Source organism: Papaver somniferum, chromosome 3 (assembly GCF_003573695.1).
Source record: "Papaver somniferum cultivar HN1 chromosome 3, ASM357369v1, whole genome shotgun sequence".
In the NCBI taxonomy this organism is placed as follows: domain Eukaryota; kingdom Viridiplantae; phylum Streptophyta; class Magnoliopsida; order Ranunculales; family Papaveraceae; genus Papaver; species Papaver somniferum.
Genome location: NC_039360.1, coordinates 211,094,183 through 211,109,853, shown reverse-complemented (window position 1 = coordinate 211,109,853; position 15,671 = coordinate 211,094,183).

Genomic DNA, 15,671 nt, shown 5'->3' with positions numbered 1-15,671 from the left:
TTTTTTGCCTACATAGACAGTCTAGCCAAGAATTCTATTTCTTCTTCCTTGAGTTATTTTGCTTACGTGGCTGTGGCTTCACATTCATCCGCAAATGTGTGTTAATACTTGCTTATTATGTGTACTTGTGAGAAAAATTATAAACCCTAGTTTCCTAATTTGGTATAAGGACATGGGACTTGGTTCCAATGTTGTGGGAAGACAAACAGATGTTTAATTCATGAGTCCTCATGGTTATGATTTTGTGTTTTAAGTGTTTTGAAAAGTGAAAAAATCACCATTTTGTTGTTATTGAGAAGTCAGTAATTTCAAAAAATAAAATAAAAAATATAGTATACGGAAAAAAATTATTCAATCAATAAAACATGATTCGTTTAGATATTTCAGAAGGATTCAACAACCACAAATCATTATGAAAATTATTACGAAAGATATTACTTCACTAGTACGTCCTCTGCCATAAAAAACACACTTTTCTTTTCGTTTCATAACGTCCAGATAATCGCGTAAAAAAGGATTTTCTATAATTTCTTGTTATATCCATAAAATTTATTCATCTTCCATGTTACGAAGTTTTGGTATTTGATAAATACCATTTTGATTTGAAGCCTCGCATAAAAAAAAATCTTACATTCTTCGTGAGTACTCGTGGTGATAAGAGCATGTTCCGCCTCCTCCTTTATATCACAGAAATTATAAATTCTATTCGACTTTGGAATTTCTCTTGCACTTAAGATATCAAGTGTTGCAGTGAAGTCTCTATGCATTTGCATCCTAGGATTGATACCTCTTTGGGAAACCCCTTCATCCAGACAAGCCTGCTCGAGTGTTGTTGGTCGTAAGAGAGCGCAATAAGCACCTCACTTTGTAAACTTATTTGTTTTACTAGGATCCAAACAAATAGTAATATCTTCTTCTCTGTGAGAAACATGCGAGAACCCATAAACACTTGTAATTCCTCCATAGCGGTGCACATGCCTTCAGTTTTGGAAGTTAAGTTTAGATTTCATTCGTTGAGGTGAATAAGTTCAAGAAGACGACTGCATTAATTCACTTTAAATTTTTACACGCTAATGAAATACGGTTTTAAGAATAAATTATGAGACTGAGTGACATGCAACCCGTGCTAGAATAAAACATATTCATCATTCTTTACTGTAGTGTTAGCCATGTTTGCGATCAAAAGTTTAGACCTCAAACCCCTTGCATAATCCTCTTCCTTGATATTCATGTATCGTTGTACTAACTCATTATAGCTAGAATTATTTTTATATCGAGCTAATACTCTGAAGACCTGAATAATATGAAGAAGTAACGACTGCAACGAAGACATCATCCTTCCACTTGAGGTTAGTAATACTGACTTGAATTGTTTTCATTCCTAACGTGTCTTTTAAGTCTCTTTATATTGAAAACATAACATGAAAATCTATATTTATGACATTCTAGTGACTAGACTTGGTCATAGCATTGTGATCAAAGTATCAAGGAATTATATTGAATTACGAAGTATAACGATTATCTTTTGAACTTCGTAAATACGACATCAATATATTATATGTATATAGTTATTTGATTATGTATGGAATATAACTGCGATTTCATCCTAGAAAATTATGTATTATTACACTGGTTTAAGGAAGTAGATGTATGAACTTGTTTCATGATCGAAAGGGAAATCATAAGTGTGTTGGTCCGGTATTTCAATGAATAGTATTTAGACGACCAATGCAAGATGACAAGGTAGAACTGATCTTAACTTATGTTGAGAATCAAGGTAAAACCGGTCATAGACTATATTGTGTGAAATGGTATAACCGATCCTAACTAGTTTTGGGAAGAATGGTATAACCTGTTTGTTAGAGCACTGCTCGGTCGAACTCGCAAGCGTTGTTATCTCAAGCTTGTTTGTCAAGTTTAGTTGCCAAAACTATAAGTCTTGATTTCTAGTCTACTAATAGCTAAGTCTCGGGCTAGGATAGTAAGTGCAGTTGAGCTCTATACTCCATGACATTCATCATGCAAAGACGAAGAACTACTCAAGGAACTGGTAGAACTTCATCGACAAAAAGGTATGTGGAGACTTGAACTTATCTATCACTCAAAATTCTATTTATTCTATCTCCTATCTTGATAGAAAAGTCATATTGTTATATAGACTTCGATTATACACATTTGCTATTTCGAGCCGAGTTTATCTCGCTTGTCTGTTTATCGAAATATGTGTTGGTAAGCTTTCTCTTTGGCCAAGTTCATCTTTACTCGTGACGAAAGTCATGTTGATTATTTCAATAACTTGAAAATCGTTTTGATGAAAAATAGTTTGTGAATAAATGATGAGTGTCGTAACCACAACAAATTAGTTAATATTTTTCCACCTAATTAACAAGTAATATAGTGTAGTCAAGTTCGTTCCCACGAGGAGAAAGAGTTTTAGTTGTTTAATTGTCACAAAAAGGAGGGTTTGTTTTATAAAGCAAAAGAAAATAAACAAAACAATTAAAAAGATAAAGTTGAAATCAATAAGAGAGACAAGATCAAGGAATCCTTCTTCGTTGCAAAACAATGATTCAAGTTATGTTTTTCATCCACATGTTATTAGTCACATATTATCACCAACCGTAGGATAGCAGGTTCGCTTAGTTAACCCCAAAACTCCTTATTTCACTGAGTAACAGGTCCGCTTAGTTATCATATTCTATTCAAAAGAACCACCTTGAGGTTCGCTTACAAGATGTAATTCCCCGAACACATTAAGATTTATGAATTTAGGTTTAGTACTAGTAGTTAAACTCGGTTCGCTTGGTCCACTTTCTAGCGTTTTTTTCACACACAATTTCTCCACGGAATCCCTCTGCAAGGTCTCGTGTTTGCTACTTGTGTAAAGAGTCAAGAAACGATTACTTATCCCCTAATTTTCACTAGCTTTAGATCAACTCAGTGTGCACTCTAAATAATCTATCAATCAACCATGAATGTACAAACATTCCTATTAGTAAAAACAAACGATAATCATGTGAAAAACTTCAAAGTATATTTAAAAACAAAACTCAAAACATGTTAAGAACTAGGAATTCATCCTCAATCAATAAGAAAATTAGCTACTCATGCTAAGGAGTTCACACAAAGAATAAAGAAAAGAGAAGTGTTGTGTGTGTAAAAGGTATAGAAGTTGTGTGTAGAGAACTTCTCTATTTATAGGCTTCAATTTGCTTTAACTCCTCTTAGGAATAGAATCCCTTTCCCTTTGTAGCTCAACTTCCAAATTCAAGTATTTCTCAAATCTTCCATCTTCTCTTTCCAAATCCAAGCCCAATTCTTCAAACCCATGAGAGAAACTCACACAAAAATCTGTTATTTTGGTCGCCGGGAAAATCCTGGAACCACCGGAATCCGGCCTGGAAAGTCGCCACCGGAAACCTGAGATTCTTCACTACGGAGGGAATATTTCGTCATTGTTCTGTTATACTTAACTGTCAAACTACCAGTCTTTTGTTAGTCAATGATCAATGAGGAAGAGAGTCAGCAAGTCTTATTCAGGTCTAAGTCGTCTGAGTCACTGAGCTGGATCGGCTCATCGCCGGTACTGAGTTAACTCGCCGGAGTAGAAATCCGGGCAGAGTTTCGTCTGTATTTCGACCGATTCCAAGCCAATTTCAGGCCTTTCTTCCTTTGCAAAACCTGTAGAGACCTAACATACATCTAATCAAATTCAATTCATTCACCAATATGGCTTCAAATCATCATCAACTCCTCCACTATTGCCATCAGCTGAAATTTCATACCAACACCATTCACAATTCCTTCCTTAACAATAACAGTACCAACACCTGCAATTGCATCTTTGATTCTGCAGCATTTCTTGTTCTTTCTCCCTGGGTCTCTCATCAAACCCAACCTTTACAGCAACACCAGCTGCATCTTTTCCCTTTTTTCGACCACCAACAGCAGCTGCTCACATTAACAACTCAAGAGACCTGTAAATCATTCAAATCATCGATTCCAACTCCATCTCCATATCAGCAGATTACACATCCACCACATCCCAATCTCTAATTCTATTACAGCACCAACTCCTCACTGCAACTGCAATCAACTCGATTCATAGCCACAAACACATCTCTTCTGATTCTCTGAGATCTCATTCTACAACTTTATGACCAAACCCATCAGCAGATACTCATTTCTCAATTCTTCGAATCCCACCTATCTAACTTCAATTCAAGAACAACAGATTCATCTTCTACAGCTGCTAACCACCTCCATCATTTCGAACACAAATTCAGCCCCAAAATTCCTCCATTGATCGATTCGATCCAAACCCCATCTCTGATTCTTCTTCTTCTCCATTTTCTTCTTCCAATCCAGATCCCCTTTTCTAATTCCATCCAATTTCAAACTGAGAACAATCCCCAATTTATTCAACAGCAACACAATGATATCGAGAAAAAACCCATCTCTATCTCAGCTTCAATTTCTTTCTCGAATCAGCAAAATCATGATTTCTCAATTATCTTTGTTCTTGATGTCCTCTCTCAATTTCGGATTCAATCTGCCTCTCTTGATTGCAATAGCAGCAGCCACTGCTTTTACTTCTCTCTCTTTCAGGTGAAAATGATTGAAATGAATGAGAGGCTCTCGAGATGTAGGGTTAGGGCATAGTAGGTTCTAACGGCCCACACATCTATAAGGGCTACCCAAATTGGCAACCCCTTAACTTGACTGTATTTAGTCCTCCTCCAAACAGAGTTACCCCTTAACCTTAACTGGGCTCCAGATAATGTTCGCCCATGAGATTACAATTTTGTCCTTCTTGCTCAAATGGGGTGATTTCTTCTTCTTTTGTTCCGCATGACTCCAAAGTAGCTATAAAACTCAAAACATGCATAAAATACATAATTTACAAGAAAAATAGCAGAGAAAGCATAAACAATAGATAATAAATAGGATGTATTCTACACCCTATCAATAACAACTATATAACATCCTCTAAGAAAGTTTCAATGATTGAAATTAGAGTTTAGAACATGTAACCATCTTTGGATATAAGAATTATGTGTTTTCACATTTGTGTAAAAGTCCAAAACCGGGAACCCAAAGTATGCGCACCCGTACGCGTACTGGCGGTTGTTGGAAATCCGGAACAGTATGCGTACCCGTACGCGTACTGGCGGAAAGTTCATGTCCGTGAATTTCTGTTGGAGTTTGGAAATGAAAACAAACTCAATCTGGTTACTTAAGTATGCGTACCCGTTTGCATACTTAAGTAGGTTACTTTCTAAAATCGGTTTGTTCATGAACTAAAACATTTATATAATAAGGAATGCAATCTTTGCAAACCGTGGCTATAATGTTCATGAATCGATTCGAGTGAATCAAAACCGATTTTGCTTCGATTGTGTCTTGTATACTTTTATGAGATCTAAGCAATTGAAAAACTATCTAACTAGTTCATTTGAGTCATTTGAACTAGTTATCGTGAAGATGAATAAGGTTGATATGAAAGTGCTCATATGGCTAATCGTTGGTTAACTATTGTTGAAACAACTAGGTGTACATGTTTAGGTACGGTTACTCAAACCTAAATGAAGTTAAATTTCATTTATGTATAACAAGCTAAGTTCAATCTAACGGTTGAAAGATATTATCTTGAATCTAATCAGGTTTTCATCTAACGGTGAATATTGAATGCTTTGTTACCAAGGTAACTTAGACTGCAAACCCTGATTTGGAGACTATATAAAGGAGAACTCTAGCAACTGGGAAACCTAATCCCCACACCTCATGTGTGATACTGATTGTGTAAACTAGAGTCGATTCTCCTTTAACCTTAGGTTTCTCTTGAGACCCTGTAGGTTAACGACTTCAAGACTTCATTGGGATTGTGAAGCCAGACCCAACTATTTTATCTGTAATTGCGTGATCCGATCTTAATGTTTCTGTCCTGATTGAGTACAACCATAAGATTGGCTTGAGATTTATATCTCCAATAGGCAAGATAGAAAAATAGTCACAAACACCTTCATCTCATCGGTTATGATTCCACAATATCTTGTTTCGCTAGTCGATTAAGATTATTGTGAAGTGATTTATATTTCTAAGTTGTTCTTCGGGAATATAAACCCGGCACAATTGTAGGTATTTCTGTGGGAGATAGATTTATCTTATAGACTTTTCTGTGTGAGACAGATTTGTTTATTAAAGTCTTCGATTTTGGGTCGTGGCAACTCTTAGTTGTGGATGAGATCAACTAAGGGAATGAAGTGCGTAGTATCCTTCTGGGATCAGAGACGTAAGGAGCACAACTGTACCTTGGATTAGTGTGATATTGATTGTGGTTTAACTACAGTCCAGAACGAAGTTAGTTTGTCGTGGGCTAGTGTATCTAGCGGCTTAATACAGTGTGTGTTCAATCTGGACTAGGTTCCGGTGTTTTTCTGCATTTGCGGTTTCCTCGTTAACAAAACTTCTGGTGTCTGTTTTATTTCTTTTCCGCGTTATATTTTGTTATATAATTGAAATATCACAGGTTGTGCGTTGAATCGATCAATTGGTAAATCCAACCTTTGGTTGTTGATTGAAATTCATTGATCCTTGAACATTAGTCTTTAGTACCGTTCAAGTGATTTCTCTTGTATGCAATCAGGCTCCCAAATTCCTATTTGTTTGAGTGAGGATTAAATCGAGAAATTGAGATATAACTCATTGAAATACTTTTTGTAAGATTGAGTCTGACTGTCTAGTTGATTCTTTTGAAAGTATATTGGAGTTAGTCCATACAGATTGTTAAGCGAAATACTGGGTGTGGTTCTCAGACCCCCGCTTTTTCACGGTCATAGACTATATATAGTTACATGGTATAATCGATCCTGACTAGTATTGGGAAGCAAAGTATAACCGGTCATAACGTACATTGGGATTCATGGTATAACCGGTCCTAACTTAGTTTTGGAGTCATTGTATAACCGGTCCCAAGAGCAAAACCGAGTTTCCAATATTCATGTATTTCCTTATGTTGTGTGTGAATCTGGAATTAGGGTTTACTAAGATAGGAAACTTGTAGATATCTACATTATTTGAACATGTGCATAACTCTTATCATTAATTGTTCAAAGAAATTCCTTGATGCTCAAGGTGATCCCAAACCAAAATATTGAAAAGCATTTAATTATTATTTTTAATTTTATATGTTTTGGGAAAGACGGGGGTACCCAAATACACCAAAATCTTTCCAATGTCAATCTATAAGTCATATACCAAGTGTGATCACCTATGGACAAAGTCGAGACAATACGATAACTATGGTATTCACTTTGAACGATCGTCTATGGATATGAAATCGAGACAATACGCCAACAAAATGTTCACTTGATAATATGCACAGTATTAAACCGAAACACTATAAGATCAATATCAAGTGATTAGGATTAACGTACGTGTGTAATTTACTTAATTATAATAACAATTAAAATGTGAAAATAAAGTTAATGACACAATAAGTTTTTGTTAACGAGGAAACCGCAAATGCAGAAAAACCCCGGGACCTAGTCCAATTTTGAATACTCTCAAAATTAAGCCGCTATAAAAAATCTAATACCAACTTCGTATAGTTGAGACCAAGTAAACTACCCCTAGCTACTTAGTTTCCTCAGTATCCTTGCGCCTTCGACTTATAGAGTCACGCACGTGAATAGCAAGTCCTTTGGATCGTATTCCAGACAGCAAAGGAAGAATTTGTTTGGTAACCTCTCTAATCAATCTTTTTTAAAAGATATCTGTTGGGTTGTTTACAAAGGCTCTTCCGTTTAAACTAATAAACTCCTTTGTTCGTTTAGATCAATCTTGTTAGAGCACTGCTCGGTCGAACTCGCAAGCGTTGTTATCTCAAGCTTGTTTGTCAAGTTTAGTTGCCAAAACTATAAGTCTTGATTTCTAGTCTACTTATAGATAAGTCTTGGATTAGGATAGTAAGTGTAGTTGAGCTTTAGACTTCAAGGCGTTCATCGAATGAAGACGAAGAACTACTCAAGAGAACTTATGGAACTTCATCAACAAAAGGTATATGGAGACTTGAACTCATCTATCACTCAAAAGTCTATCTACTTTATCTCTTATTTGAGACAAAAAGTCGTATTGCTATATAGACTTCAAGTATACACATTTGGTATTTCGAGCCGAGTTTATCTCGCTTATCTATTTCTCGAAATATGTGTTGGTAAGCTTTCACTTTAACCAAGTTCATCTTTTAATCTTGACGAAAGTCAAAAGATGATCATGTGAAAATCTCCTTGTAACATCTTACATGATTTGTGTGAGACAGTCATTTGACGTAGACTCGGAATGTTTCGTATTGATTATTCGACCACTTCAAAATTGCTTTGAAGCTAATAATTTGTGTGAGACAGCTATTGTCGTCTTACAAGAATGTTTCAGTGATTGAAATGAGGGTTTAGAACACATAACCATGATTGGATATAAATATAGTGTGCATTCATATTTGTGTAAAGTCCAAAATCCGTGAACTTTGGTATGCGTACCCGTATGCGTACTGGCTGGTTATGGAAGTCCGGGAACCAAGTATGCGTACCCGTACGCATACTGGCGGAAGTTGATGTTACGTGAATATCTGCTAGAGTTTGGAAAAGTAAATGGTTTGCATACCCGTACGCGTACTGGCGTAACCAAACTCAGTCCGTCTACTTAGGTATGCGTACCCGTTTGCATACTTAAGTAGGTTATGTTCTAAAATCGGCTTGTTCATGAACTAATATATTTATATAATAAGGAATGCAATCTTTTGCAAACCATGGCTATAATGTTCATGAAATGATTCGAGTGAATCAAAATCGATTTTGCTTCAATTGTGTCTTGTATACTTCTATGAGAATATAAACAATTAAACAACTCTCTAACTAGTTTCATTTGAGTCATTTGAACTAGTTATGATAAAAATGAATAAGGTTGATATGAAAGTGCTCATATGGCTAACCATTGTTTAACTATTGTTGAGCCAACTAAGTATACATGTTTAGGTACGGTTACCTTTATCTAAATGACGGTACATTTCATTTGTGTATAACAAGCTAAGTTCGATCTAACGGTTGAAAGATATTAGCTTGAATCTAATCAGGTTTTCATCTAACGGTGAATATTGAATGCTTTGTTACCAAGGTAACATTGATTGCAAACGCTGATTTGGAGACAAAGAAGAACTCTAGCAACTGGCAAACCTAATCCCCGCGTACCTCCTGTGTGATACTAGTTGCGACTAGAGTCTATTCTCCTTTAACCTTAGGTTTTTCACGAAACCCTGTAGGTTAACGACTTGAAGATTTCATTGGGATTGTGAAGCCAGACCCAACTATTTTTTCTGTAATTGCGTAATATCTTCTTTAAGATTTGCTCGAGATTTATTCTCCGATAGGCAAGACTGAAAATGTTCGAGCATTGCTCGGTCGACCTCGCATGAGTTGCTATCTCAAGCATGTTTGTCAATGTTAGTGATCAAAACTATAAGTCTTGATTTCTAGTCTACTATAGCTAAGGTTTCGGACTAGGATAGAAAGTGTAGTTGATCTCAAGAACTCCATGGCGATCATCATACAAGACAAAAGATTACTCAAGGAACTGGTGGATTTTCAACGACTAAAAGGTATATGGAGACTTGAACTTATCTATCACTCAAAAGTCTATCTACTCTATCTCCTATCTTGGGACAAAAGTCATTGTGCTATATAGACTTCGATTATACACATTTGCTATTTCGAGCCGAGTTTATCTCGCCCTTCGATTTCTCGAAATATGTGTTGGTAAGCTTTCGATTTGGCAAAACTTATCTTTACCTAGTGACGAAAGTCATGTTATGTTTCAATTACTTTGAAATATCTTTGATGACGATAGTCGATTCTTTATGTCTAACGACTATTATAACATTATAGAAGAATGTTTCAATGATTGAAATGAGAGTTTAGCTTATATAACCAATAGTGGATATAAGCATTGTTGTGGAAACACATATATGTATAAGTCCTTAATCCTTGAACCAAAGTTTGCGAACTTTGTTGATCTAGAGAACCAGAACAAGAGCCGCGAACTCAATCCGCGAACCCAGTCCGCGAACTGGCGGAAGTTCTCGACCCGAGAATATCTGCTGGAGTTTGAGAACTCCTTCCGGGAACTTAAGTTCTCGAACCCAGTCCGCGAACTTGAGTTAGGTTATATCTAAAGACGATTGTTTGTGAACTCATGTTTATATAAACTAAGGAATGCAAGTTTGCAAACCGTGGCTATAAAGTTCATAAACTGATTTAAGTGAATCAAATCGTTTTTGCTTCAATTGTGTCTTGTGTAGTTACATAAGATTTCCTTGCAATTGAACAACTCTCTAACTAGTTCATTTGAGTCATTTTAACTAGTTACGGTGAAGAAGATATTGGTTGATATGAAAGTGCCCATATTGCTAACCATTTGGTTAACTACTGTTGAACCAACAAATTGACATGTTTGGGTACGGTTGCACAAACCTAAAATCGTACATTTCATTTGTGTGTAACAAGCTAGGTTTTTCTATCTAACGTTTGAAAGATATTAGCTTGAATCTAAATCAGGTTTTCATCTAACGGTGAATATTGAATGCTTTGTTACCAAGCTAACATTGATTGCAAACCCTGATTTGAAAGGCTATATAAAGGAGAACTCTAGTAACTGGGAAACCTAATCCCCACACCTTCTATGTGATACTAGTTGCATAGCTAGAGTCGATTATCCTTTAACCTTTGGTTTCTTCTTCTAAACCAGGTTAATGACTTAAAGACTTCATTGGGATTGTGAAGCCAGACCGATACTACTTTCTTGTAGTTGTGTGATATGATCTTGCATATTCTATCATACGAGTACAATCGAAAGGATTGGCTTGAGATTAATATCTCCGATAGGAAAGATATAAAATTAATCAGAAACATCTTCGTCTCATCGTTTGTGATTCCACAACATCTTCTTTCGCCGCGTCGATTAAGATTGTTGTGAGGTGATTGATAATACTAGGATGTTCTTCGAGAATATAAGTCTGGTTTATCAATTGGTTCCTGTTCACCTTGATTTATCAAAAGACGGAACAAAACTCGTAGGTATATTCGTGGGAGACGAATTTATCTATTACTGTAGACTTTTCTGTGTGATACAGATTTGTTTATTAAAGTCTTCGACTTTGGGTCGTAGCAACTCTTAGTTGTGGGTGAGATCAGCTAAGGGAATCAAGTGCGTAGCATCCTGCTGGGATCAGAGACGTAGGAGCATAATTGTACCTTGGATCAGTGTGACATTGATTTGGGTTCAACTAAAGTCCAGACCAAAGTTAGTTTGAACTAGGCTAGTGTATGTAGCGGCTTAATATAGTGTGTGTTCAATCTGGACTAGGTCCCGGGGTTTTTCTGCATTTGCAGTTTCCTCGTTAAGAAAATTCTGGTGTTTGTGTTATTTCTATTTTCGCATTATATTGTTTATCTTTATAATTGAAATATCCAAGGTTGTGCGTTAGGATCAATCAATTAGAATATCCAACCTTTGGTTGTTGATTCAAATTGATTGACACTTGGATATTGGTCTTTTGTACCATCCAAGTAATCTCTCTTTGATAAAGACTCGCAGATTTCTATTTGCTTGAGTATAGATCAAATCGAGAGATTGAGATATTAACTCTTTGATGTACTTTTCTGTAGATTGAGTCAAACTGTCTAGTTGATTCTCTAGAAAGTATATTGGAGTTTTTCCATACAGATTGCTAAGCGAAATATTGGGTGTGGTTGTTAGACCCCCGCTTTTTCAATTGGTATCAGAGCAAACACGTTTAAGACCTTACAAGTCTATGTTTGTATCGATCTGACTCTATGGACATGAGTATTATCTCTGATAGACGCGTCACCAGAAATAAAAGTCTTGTCTCGTCTACTTATATTAAAGAGAAAGATTTTTCAATCTCAAATATAGAGGAACCTTGTGTTCAAACAAGAAAGATTGACTCCGACATGTGTTTTTCCGATGACCCTTCAAAAAAGTCTATCTCTCTAAATGAACGGGAAACAACTGAAGAGAGTAACTTGATTCTTAATCTTGCTAGAATCCAAGCTGATAGATTTAATCGGTTAAAACATCATGTCGATGTTCTTCTTGGTGTAGTAAGGAACTGCAATTTTAAAGAAAATACTGAAGATCACTCTTCACGTATAGTTCTCGAGGCAAGCCTCAAAAAGGATGCTTTGGAAATAGAACATCGCTTGAATAAACTCTCTATTTAAGGATGCTCTAAGCATTCTAATATACCAAGTACTTCTGCTACGACTGAAAACGTTCCAGCTCCAGAAGTAAAATCGGAATTCCTCCCATTCAGAAAAAATGTGTCTGAAATACCCATTAATCAAGGATGTTCCACATCACATGGAAGGAAGAAACCTCCTAACGAGGTTGTTAAGACAACATTGTCTAATCACTCTTGTGATCATAAAGTATGCCTCTTTTGCGAAACAAAAGGTTCTGCTAAACAAAAAGGAATCTCTAAGTTGAATAAAAATTCCCTTGTTCAACTTCAACGCACCTTGGACTTAATTCTCAAAGGTGTAACTGACATTTGTATGTCTAAACCAGTTGGTTTTCGTACTTACCCTGTGTATGTTACCATGAAGGTCAGTTCGATGAGTTCCTCAAATGCTCTGAAGCAGAATAGAAGTCTTAACAAGAATCGTCTAAGGAAAGATCAAGTCGTGAACGAAATCCCAGGAGAAAGAAGAAAAATTGATGATATGAGAAATAACCTGATGGAGATAATTGAAGGGTACAAAGAAATTGTCAACAGGTTTTCATCCTCCTCAAGTCAAAACTCTTCAAGTGAGGACTCTAATTATGTCTCGTATTTTGATGATAGTAAGTTCTATGATAATTTCTCGCATCAAAAGGGATCCCTTTATAGATTCATAAGGAAAAAGAGACTTGATCATAAACACAGTCTTTTAACGAGCTTAAAGCTCATACTTGTGCTAATCAATCACAAGGGTTAAAGAACTTACTCATAAAAATCTTGTTGAGTAATTTGTGTTAATAATCAGGTATACTTTTGGCAAAACTGCTTCTGTTTAGTTGAACTATTTTCTTATTGTCCATAGCTAAACTATTATTTGCAGAAAAGTTGTGCCTAAGTACTGGTTTTGTCTAAAGTTTTTTTTTGGGTCAAGTTGTACTCGCATGGATAACCATGTTCTAATACGAGTCAATTGTTTGAAAAACCTTAGAATTCCTTCTCTAAGAAATCCTTTAAGTACCTGACCTATTAAGTTACGTACGCATACTCTAGGTTGTTTTCTGGGTTACCAAGAATGTTTTCTTCTTCGTTTCGCTATGGTGATTTTGCAATAGGATTTCTTGAGAAAGGTTTTGGTTTCGAGTCCAAGGGAAGGAAGAAAAGAACCCTTGTAGATGAAGATCATCCTAATGCCTCATGTTACTATGCTTATACTTATGAGGATGTTGAGAAGGAAGATATGATCTCTGCTGAAGTGGTTCATGACTTTCTTAAGTATTTTGAGGAAGCAAAACTACAGCTCGTTGATACTCTGGAAAGTCTTGATGTGTTGAAAACTGAGTTGAAAAAGGTTACTTCTGACCTTGGTCTCATAAGATCTCACATCAATGATCTTCATAAAGAGAATCTCTTCTCTGAAGTTGCAAGGGATTTTGTCAATCATAAGCTCAAATACCTCAAGACTCGTGAAGATCCTGAACCATCTATGTGATTGTAGTTCATGTTCGGCCATGGCACTGGAGTCTGTTTTTTTAGCTTGTTGATTTTTGATTGCCTAGTAAATCTTCTATTTTCTTGTTTTGTTTAGAAGAATAACTAGAGTTTGGAATAGCCATTATTGTGATTACACACAACTATGTCCAACGTTTTCATCTTCATGTTTTTAGATTTATTGGTTTAAATTCTAAAATTGTTTGGAAGATGATTTTTGCAGTATTATTCTTTATGGTTTTATATATTGCAATGTGTTATGGGATATGTGTGTTTGCGTCCATGAACTATGATTGTCCCATACTTTGTCAAAAGTAAAGTCTTTCGTAAGTCGATATTCACATATTGATAAAACAATGAATGGACTTTTGACAAATACAAAAGTTAAGCCTATTATGTCAATTATTGATGGAAGATAGGTTAAAATCTTTTGTTTACAAGGATTATGTCTATTGTATATCGTTATGCGAATAGTGATGGAAAATAGAATGAATCTGTGTGTATTCCGCAATATTGATCTTCCCTGATCCATAATATTTTATGTAATACTATGAGGCTCCGTAAGTTTTCTTGTGTTGAGAACTATCGACTGAGTTGATTATTTTCTTATGATTAGCTTAGTTGTTGCTCCTTGAGATACTTTACGTCGAGCATGACCAATTAAATTGATTAATTTTTGTGATTAGTTTGGTTGTGTATTCCGATTAGATTAATTATGGGTTCTCTTGTGATTAATCTAATTGAGTATTTTTTGAGTCTCCATCATATCATTTATGTTGAGCACTTCTGATTAAATTAATCATAGGTTTTCTTTTGGTTAATTTAATTGAGTATTTTTGGATTCAAATTCATACTCATATGTAATTTTTTATGTCCAAATAAATCCTTATTTTCTTTTGAAATTAAGGTCGCTCTTGCTGTTCTTTCGGGAATGACATCAAATGGGGGAGAGTTTTTTTGAACTTGTGCTTAATTGCCAAATCTTGTGAGGAGTGCGGCTGTGGAATACTATAGGGGTTATCTTGTATATTTATAAACTTCTTGATGAATGCATTTATCTTCGGCTTTATGATTGCATATAAACAAGTTGATATGTGCTTCCTTTGGTCATAAAATGTCTCTTTCGGAAATTTCATTAGGATCCCGTTCTTGTACCTTTGCCAATTTTATTGACAAAAAGGGGGAGAATTAATATGTAGTTCACACTACAAACACATATGGTTTTCAGATCATTATGTAAGGGGGAGTGGTTTCCATGTGAGATGGAGTATTGACTAAGGGGGAGTGATAATATCACCATAGTATTGTTGTCAAAGTTGTGATACAATTGAACTTTGATACTGTGTAATGATAATATGACACTGTATAACAATGATCGAGAACCTTGTTTTCTCATTGTTATAGCTACATATTTTCAACAACGATGATGATGAACTTACAACCTTTGGGATCATTGGAGTACTTGGAAGTGACGAAGATTTTGAGTAATATTGAATATTAGGCATGTGGAATAGGAGCTACAAAAATTTATGTATTTATTTTTGTCTTCCATATGTATTAATAGTCTTGTCACTAAAATTGACAAAGGGGGAGATTGTTAGAGCATTGCTCGGTCGACCACGCATGCGTTGCTATCTCAAGCATGTTTGTCAATGTTAGTGATCAAAACTATAAGTCTTGATTTCTAGTCTACTATAGATAAGGTCTCGGACTAGGATAGAAAGTGTAGTTGAGCTCAAGAACTCCATGGCGATCATCATACAAAACGAATGACTACTCAAGGAACCGGTGGATCTTCATCGATTAAAAGGTATGTGGAGACTTGAACTTATCTATCACTCAAAATTCTATCTACTCTATCTCCTATCTTGAGACAAAAGTCGTTGTGCTA